The sequence below is a fragment of the Phascolarctos cinereus genome, unplaced genomic scaffold (assembly GCF_003287225.1).
Source record: "Phascolarctos cinereus isolate Bilbo 61053 unplaced genomic scaffold, phaCin_HiC Scaffold_1028;HRSCAF=1686, whole genome shotgun sequence".
NCBI classification, from domain to species: Eukaryota; Metazoa; Chordata; class Mammalia; order Diprotodontia; family Phascolarctidae; genus Phascolarctos; species Phascolarctos cinereus.
The window spans coordinates 1-9,584 of NW_027555188.1; the positions used below are offsets into that span (position 1 = coordinate 1).

General features: G+C 37.6%; 1 pseudogene; it reads right to left on the reverse strand.

Moving 5' to 3' along the window:
- Positions 1–4,497: 4,497 nt before the first annotated feature.
- LOC110204720 (legumain pseudogene) lies at positions 4,498–5,366 on the reverse strand (annotated as a pseudogene).
- Positions 5,367–9,584: the final 4,218 nt, after the last annotated feature.

Here is a 9,584-nt window from a genome sequence, read left to right on the forward strand (position 1 = left end):
TATTATATTCTTGGCATTTCAATTTGGGATCTCTTTCAGGTGGTGATGGTGATTCTTTCTGGTTATTTTACCTTCTGGTTCTAGGACTTCAGGGCAGTTTTCCTTTATGATTTCCTGAAAGATACTGTCCAGGCTCTTTTTTTCATCATGATTTTCAGGTAGTCCAATAATTTTTAAATTGTCTCTCCTGGATCGATTTTCCAGGTCAGTTGTTTTACCAATGAGGTATTTTACTTTTCATCTATTTTTTCATTTTTTTGTTTCTGTTTGACTGATTCTTGCTCTCTCATAGAGTCATTAGTTTCCATTTGTCCAATTCTAGTTTTTAACAATTGTTTTCTTCTGTTAGTTTTTGTACTTCCCCAATTGGCCAATTGTTTTAGGGATTTGTTTTCTTCAGTGTACTTTTTTTTTTCCAATTGGCTGATCGTATTTTTTAGGGACTTGTTTTCTTCATATTTTTTTTCCAAGTGGCCAATTGTATTTTTAAGGACTCTTCTACCTCTCTCATTTGACTTTTAAAATCCTTCTTGAGCTCTTCTAAGAAGGCTTTTGGGCTTCAGACCAATTCATATTCCCTTTTGGTTGCAGATGTGGTTTTGTTGACAATGTTGTCTTCAGAATTTCTGCCTTGATCTTCACTCATCTCATAATAAGAATCTATGGTATGTTTCTTTTTACTAATGGTGTTTCTTTACTCCCTGTTCTTCAAAGAGATTGATCTCTCCTTCTGGGGAGCAGAGGGCACTTGCACAAGCTTCTTGTTTTGGGAGTCTAAGTCTTGGTCAATGGCTTTGTGTGCTGGGGCATCAGACATTGGGAATTGGAGGCTGGAGGGTTCTGGCAGCTTACCTGAAGTTGGACTGGAATCAGCAAGCTGGAACTTTTGGGCAACTCTAGGTTGCCTGCTTTTCCTTTCCTTTTGCTTTCTTCAGCTCCTGGGTTTCAGGAACTCTTCCTAGGGTGCTAAAGTAGGGCTTTCCACTAGTTTGCTGATGTGCCTCTCTGTACTGCTCCCCTATCCCCAGGGCAAGAGGGGCCTTTTGTTAATCCCTCAAGCCACCTGGGCTACTGCACTGCTGCTGCCCATCTATCTTCTGGTTCAGCTGTTCCAAGGTTTTTCCTGGAGTGATATTTTCTGGGCTTTCAGAGATTGATAGGGAGGGGTGAAAGTGACTACCTTTTTGCTCCACCATCTTGGCTTCTGTAAGTGGAAGTCCTGTAGTAGCTTAATTTTTGTAATTACCACTTGTCCTGGGGTATGGAGGATGGTGCTTTTGGCCTCAGATCCTCCTTTAATTCTCCTCTCTGGCTTGGAACCCAGACCAAGACCATCAGCCTCCTGTAAATGTCCACAGCCAGCTGTGTCCCTCCCTCATTTCTTCTGCACTGGACATGTGCTCATTCCTTCTTACACCTGTTACTGTCTTCACAGCAAATTTGCTCTGGCATTCCTTCTCAGCAGAGGTTCCCTCAGTCTTCCCTGGCTCACACATTCAACTCCCCTCACTGTTCCTGGGTTGAAAGTTCCTGTGGCTGAAGCAGAGTCAGCTTCCCAACACAGCTAACCCCAAGATTTGTCTCTTCTTGTTTAAGCAGTCCTTAGCCTGGAAGTATTTACTCTTAACAGGGGCCAAACCTCATCCTGGGATTTTTCTTCAGATCTTCTCCAATTGCCTTAGAAGGACCCTATTCTGCCCCCACTCTTATCTATTTTTATCAGCTATGTTCAGTCTGAGGCATTATTTTATCTTTTTTTGTAGAGGAAAAAATCTTGAGAGCTTGGATTACCTGCTATACCATCTTCCCAGAATCCTCTCTCCTCATTCTCTTTAATGAAATTGCTGATAACGTCTATTAATTGTTCATTGGTTTAATCATTCTTTAGGATTAGATTACTTAGTTTCTGATTAGCTTTTAATCTATCCTTCCATTAAATGTAATTTTTATTGCATTATGATGTATTCTAATTGCTGCTTCAGTTTTTTGTTTGTTTGTTTTTGTTTTACTTCAAGTGAAACATAATAGATTCTGTTCCAATCCCTCATTTTCTTCTTTCTGTTTTAAGTGTGTTTCTTTTAGATAACATATCATTGGATTTTTATTTCTAATCCATTCTCCTATCCACTTCAGTTTTCTGGATAAGTTCATCCCATTCACATTCACAGTTATGATTACTATTTATTCCCCTCCATCTTTTTTTTTCTTTTTACCTTTCTCTCTCTCATTTTAATCTGTCCCTCCTCTGAAGTCTGGTTTGTGTCTGACCACTACCTTTTCTTATCTGCCCTCCCTTTCATTATTCTTCCCCCCCTTATTCCATTTCCCTCCTACTTTCCTGTTAGGTAAGATATGCATACATACATGCACACATACATACATACATACATACATACATGTACACACACATATATACACATACACACATATATTATATAGATGTTTGTATGTACATATATGTACATATATATAATTACTAATTGAGTATGCATGCATATTTTCTCTCTTTGAACAAATGTAGATGTTCATGAGGTTCACACATTACTTGTACCCTTACCCCCAACCACCGCCATATTTCCCCTCCACTGTAAAAGTTCTTCCTTCAGGAATATCATCTTCTAAGTCCTTTGGTCTTTTCATGTGGTAGCTGCTAGATGCTGTGTGATCCTGTCTGTGATCTCACAGTTTTTGAACGGTTTCTTACCTGGCTGCTTAAATATTTTCTCTTTGACCTGGGAGATCTTCAATTTGGCCATAATATTCCTGGGAGTTTCCATTTCGGAATCTCTTTCAGGTAGTGATTTGTGGATTTTGAAAACATTTTCTATTTTATCCTCTGTTTCTAGGATATAGGGGCAGTTTTCCATTATAACTTCTCAAAATATGACATCTAGGCTATTTCTTCGATTGTGGTTTTCAGGTAATCCAATAATTCTTAAATCACCTTCTCAAGGCCCCTTCTCCCTTGGTAAAAGAGGACATGAGATCAAACTCAAAGCCACTTAATAGTTATATGACCTTGGTCAAGTCACACACTGTACACCACTTCACACACTTAAGCTCAAATGCATTAGATATAAAATCCCAGAAGCAATCAACACAGAAACATAGTGTTTGATAAACTGAAGGACAGAAAGAGCTGGGATAAAAAAAAACAAAAACATTTTAAAAAAACTGCTTGGAAAATTGAAAATAAACTAGTTGAAACAACAGTTTTGACCAATAACTCATTCTATATATTCTAATAAGCTCCAAAATGATACACAAACTAAATATCATGAACTTAGTTAATATCACAAATAAATTAGAGAAGAAAGGTAGGTGGTGCCTCTCACAGATATGGGTAGTGGAAAGTCCTCAATCAAATAAGGACAAAGGTCCCCAGATGAGACAAAATGGATAATTTTGATTTTATAAATTGAAAATGTTTTATACAAACAAAATCAATGCAATTAGAATTAGAAGGGAAAGAGTGAACTGGTGAAAACATCTGAGCAGCAAGCCTTTCTGATAAAGTTTTTATATCAAAAATTTATAAAACACTTTCCCAATAGAAAAAAAAAATGTTTCAAAAAACATGAACAGGCATTTCTCAGAAGAGACAATACAAGTGATCAATAGCCATCTGAAAAAAAAAAAGAAACCTCTAAAAAACTTAAAAATATATAGAAATGCAAATTGAAGTGAACAAAAAATAGGCCTGATGAGGAGGGCAGACTTGGAACCAATGTGTTAAATGTTATACATATGTATATACATGTCTGTGTGTGTGTGTATACACACATATACATATATACATACACATATACATATACATATATGCATATATCTTAAATTGTAAGTTAATAGAAATGCACAGTTTCTTATATAGTCCTCTTTTTTCTCTTCTTTGTAGATGGAAATGTTTATATTCATTGATGTCTTTTTTAAACAAGTTGTAAATCTTTATTTTTAGACACTGAAGTCATATACATATTCTGTGCATATGCACATCAATCTTGGAGAAACATGATGATAAGGGAAGTTTAGTGAAAAATAATTTTCTATTCCAAATTTGCAATTTCCCTAAGTATGAGTCTTCTTACAGCTTAGTAAGCTTCAGCAATAAAGTGTCACCATGCAGGTTAAGCATACCAAGATAACCATAAAGGGAACCAAGTGAATGTCTCTATTTGTTAAGCCACTGGTTTCAAAATTGGAAAATTTTACACCTAAAGACCAAAATATTTCGTGTAAAGATCTAATGCTCTACTAAAGCAATGCTTTACCCTTCCAAAAAGATACCATTTTCAACAATAACTCATATATCTGAAAGATTAAGAGAAAAAAGGGTGAAGGTAAACAACAGAAGCTTTTCTGCCACCTTGAGAAAAGCCCCACATGCAGACCTTCTAAACGGGTTAGCAGCATTAACAAGTGTAAAAATTTGGCAGCCCCTTTCCTCCATCCGTAAATATTAAACTGGGAAGCTAGACTTTAATAGTAGAACAAACATACTTTGTATGTGTCCAGCTTTATTCTGTCAAGTTAATAAATTACTTCACAAAGGCTGATGAACACATATCACTGTCAGAGCATACTCATGCATGGAGAAGTTCCAGTTAAAGCAGCAAGTCCTGACATGAGTCATAGATGCTTGAAGCAATCATAGACTGAATTTCCATCTCTGATAGAACATTTTGTCAGTTTGAATATTTGATATAGTCAATACAAATACAGCTTTCTGCACAGACTTTTGAACAATGTTTTTAGTCTGTAAGCATGCCTCCAACTCATTGACAATTTTCTTAGCTTCATTCGCATATTAGTGGCCACTGACTTTTTTTTCACGTTTGCAATGGGGACATTAGTACTTTGAGTGAGGCTATAAAATTTTACTGTTGGCAGAGAATTGGAAGAACTAATTGTGTTTCATTCCCCGAAACTACATCACTTTCATGTAGGAGATCATCTTGTTTCAATACTGCATGAAATGGCTAGTATTGGTATGCTTTTTCATTAGTTGAAATTGTTTACAAAGAATCTCTTTAGTCTAGTTTCCTGCATCTGAATCTCCCATTCTATTAACACTATAGCAGTCTCCAGGTAAGTAATTTTCTCTTCATCATAGTAACAGACATAGGAAGATTCTCTGGGATTGACAGCAGTAGTTGCATAAACATTGATATCTTCAGGCAAGTGGTGCATCATTAAGCCAGATTCACCTGTTTCAATACTAAACATGATCTTTTGGTAGTTTTTATGTTGGTGCATATAATGGATAGTCTTATTCAAATACTTTACATGAACTTCATCACCTAGGAAAACCAAGAGTCCAAGGAGCTGCATGATCAGTGAAGTAAACAAACACATGATACTTAGAACCACTGCCAAAAGAAATCAGCCTTTCTCAATAGGTTATTGTGACCCACAGTTTAAGAAGTGCTGAAGGGGTTGCAAGAGGAATAATTTAGAAGCCCTGGGTTACAGCACTAATTTACAACATTGTGAAATGCTTGTCATCTCAATTTTTTAGTTAACTTTACAGAAAAACAGCTAAAGTGTAGAGCTGGTCAAGATGTTCATTCAGAATAGAACACAATACACAGGGTCAACAGCCACAATAAACCCACACCCACCTCAGTTTCTTCCTTCATGCAGATGCTATCCAGAATGACAAAGCAGTTTCCTTCTAATTCAAAGTTTTGGAAAAAGGGTGTAGGATTGAAATAAATTATGGGAAAGGTCACAGTGTACTCTAGAACATTCATTTATGAAACATTTAGTGAATGGTTATGATGGACTACTTACAAGTATGCCAGGCACTGGGGAATGCAAATCTAGTCCAGTTCTTTTCTGTTAAAGCCCAGGAGTAAGTGGCAGAGTTGAGACTAGAAGCCTAATACCTTGACTCCTATTGAACTATTTTCCCCAATACATTTACACCATGGCCAAGGAGTGAGGAAGAGATCTTATAGCTTTTCTCTAATGAGTCATATGTCCCCATTGGTTCCCCTGGGCACACAGTGAAATGTAGGGTTTGTCAAGTCCCATCAGACACATGTGATCATACTATGACACCCTTGGGGATGCAGACATACTATATGTCAGAGTTATTGGCAATTCTTGGGCAATGGGTCTTTAGGGTATTACTATGAATCAGAAGCACATGAGTCATAGTACTAACTTTGGGTTTAGCTGTGTCTACATCTCCAACTCTATAACATAGATGTACTGTATTATGCCATTACAAAATAATGCACTTCATGTAAATTATGAAACACCATAAAAATAATGAACACCACATATAACAGAGTACATTTTCTGACTTGCAGTCAGTCAGGGCAGCACTTAAAAGATGCTTTCCCCATAAGATTAAGGATAAATTTGTGTTTATTCTACACTATACCTTCACTTAATGTACAATCTCAGCTTTGGTGCCATTTAGAACAGTGTAAATCTAATTAGGCCATGGGAAAGGGGAAAATCAACCTTACTTTTGGTATGTCGTAATATAAATTAAGGTAAACTGAGTCAATAAAGTTTTGAGCATGTTCATTTTATAAACAAGGCTGCATTTGCCAATGAAAGTAGTTAATAGACCCTCAGTAGCCAAAGACCCATTGATGCCTGTTGGGCTCACAATTTTAAAAAATTATAATGGAAGGGAGTGAAGCAGAGAAGAAGGTTTTATAGCAATGCTAATGCCATTGAGGATGTTGGGGGTCACGTGGAACTTAGTGGATGATTAGAAGAAGGGCAGAAAATTGGTATAATCAAAGAATAGCACAGACTTCCTGAAAGGAAAAAGGAGAGGACCTCTCTGAGTTGTGTAGCAATACCAGTCTGAAAAGAGTATGCCAATCAGTACTCCTGTCCCTAAAAATCAGAAGTACTTGGAGGAGCCTCTTGCAAGGAAGATAATTATAAGGGATGTGATATCTTTAATGGGAAGTCTGGCCCAGTTAAAGCAACAGAAGGCAGGAATGAAAAAAAAATATACAGAAGTTTGTTGAGAAAGAAAGGGAATGACTCTCACGTGTGTGGAAATTTCTTGCTCAAACAAGGATAGAGGTGACCATAGGAGACAAAATGGACAATATTTTCCACACGAGGGTTTCTGAAACCCAAAACAATTTCATCACCAGGTAGCTAGATTACTGGTAATGTACTTCTTATAATTAACTAGATTGGTATGTAGACAACAGACTCCATCTGTTACTAAGGCTACACTCAAAGACTTTCCAACATAAATGAACCTGCCAGACTCTGTGTTCACCAGCATATTCTCCAAAAGCCCAGTCTTATTTCCCCTATCATGATGATATAATGACAAAGCAGGGCTTTGTAGGGAAGAAAGAAAAGATGGACTGGCCACATGGGCTATACCATATTTCCATATTGAAGTCCAGTCTATTCATGGTAGAGCAGAATAGTATGTTTTTACATGCTGAGGAAGGCTATAAATGAGTGACTTTGATCTGGCTTATTGAAAATGATTTTGGGAAGTTGGCTTGGATGCTTTCTAAATATCTGACAAATTTAATTATTCTAAAATGTTAAATCAGCTGCTCTACTGTTGTAGTACAATGACAATGCTTTAAAAAAAGATAGAATGAAAGGGAGAGACAGAGAAAGAAAGAGAGAGAGAAAGAGAGAGAGAGAGAGAGAGAGAGAGAGAGAGAGAGAGAGAGACAGAGAGAGAGAGAGAGAGAGAGAGAATGAAAAAGAAAGAACCCACTCCTCAGGCTTTAATGTATTCAACACAAAGAATGTTAATAGACAGATCTGTGTGGGAACTGTTCTATAATTTGTTATCACATATTGATTTTTTTTAGTCAGATTATTGCCTGCCAACTATAAAGTGAAAATTATTTGATACAAATTTCAGAATTCGTTTTGTCCTCTCTTCCTCCCCTCCTCCCTTAATGTAATATAGTAGAAATTGTATAAAATTTGGAGTCCAAAGATTTGGGTTGAGATCCTGACTGTTAATTATTATATATGTGATCTTTGGGAGGTTGTTTTCCCTCTCTGTGCCTCAAATTCCTGATCTGTAAAATAAGAAGTTTAAACTGTATGATATCTATGGTCTTTTCTAATTATATATTCTTAAAACCCTATTCTATTTAAAATATTTATTTATGTCTGAGGCTATTTCCCGAACAAAAGTCTCCTCATGAGTTTTTGATGGGCCTTCTGCTTTATAACTTTTCTAAACAAAAGAGAAGACCAAAAAAAAAAAAAAGAAAATGAAGAGTACTGATGGTATAAATGTCTCTTCTTAAAAATAGTAATTAGGGCTTCTGCTTATGGGAGCCAAGATGGTGGAGTGAAAAAATAGTAGCTCTCACTCTCCCCTGTCAACTTCTGAAAACCTAGAAAATATCACCCCAGAAAAAAAACCCTGGAACACCTGAACTAGAAAAGAGACAGGGAGCAACAGGGCAGCAGCCCAGCAAACGGGTCTCCCAGTGCCTCAGTAAAAATAAGGGAGGCAGAACTACAAGGGGCCTGAGGCAGACAAGTACCCAGGGGAATTCATCTGAAAGGAGGTGAAGAAAACAAGCTAAAGGCTTCCTAAAGCCCCAGCCTTGCTGATTCCAACACAACACTAGGTGAGCAGTCAGAGCCCTGAAGCCTCCAATTGTTAAGAAATCCTGAAGCCCAGGTGGTACAGCAGGCAAACACCAACACCTGGACCTCTGAATGCCTCAGTGAGGGTGGGGGAAACCGATGGAAACCAGCTCAGAAATCCATAAGGTACCTCGGCACTCCACCACAAAGGAATCTCCCAGTGCATTAGCAGAAAGAGGGAGACAGCACGGCAAGGGGCCCCAGGCAGATAAACACCCTGCAGCACTCATCTAAAAGGAGCTGAAGAAAGCTAAAGGAAAGGAAAAGCAAGCAACCTAGAATTGCCCAAAAGTTCGAGCCTTGCTGATTCCACCCCAACACGAGGTAAGCCACCAAAACCCTACAGCCTCCAATTGCCAACATAAGAGGCCCCAGCACACAAAGCCAGTGACAAGACATAGGCTCCCAACACAAGAAGCTTGGTTCCCTCTGCTCCCCAGCAGGAGAGCTCAATCTCTTTAAAGGCCAGGGAATAAAGAAACAACATGAGTAAAAAGAAAGGTACCATAGATTCATATTATGAGAAGAGTGAAGATCAAGACAGAAATTCGGAAGAGGACAACATTGTCAACAAACCCACATCTGCAACAACAAAAGTGAATATGAAATGGTCTGAAGCCCAAAAAGCTTTCTTAGAAGAGCTCAAGAAGGATTTTAATAGTCAAATGAGAGAGGCAGAAGAGTCCTTCAAAAATACAATTGGCCAACTGGAAAAAAAATACACTGAAGAAAACAAGTCCCTAAAAACGTAACTGGCCAATGGAAGAAGGAAGGACAAAAATTAACAGAAGAGTACACTGAAGAAAACAAGTCCCTAAAAAATACAATTGGCCACTTGAAGAAGGAAGGACAAAAACCAACAGAAGAGTATACTGAAGGAAACAAGTCCCTAAAAAACATAATTGGCCAGTTGAAGAAGGAAGTACAAAAACTAACAGAAGAAAACAATCTGTTAAAAACTAGAATTG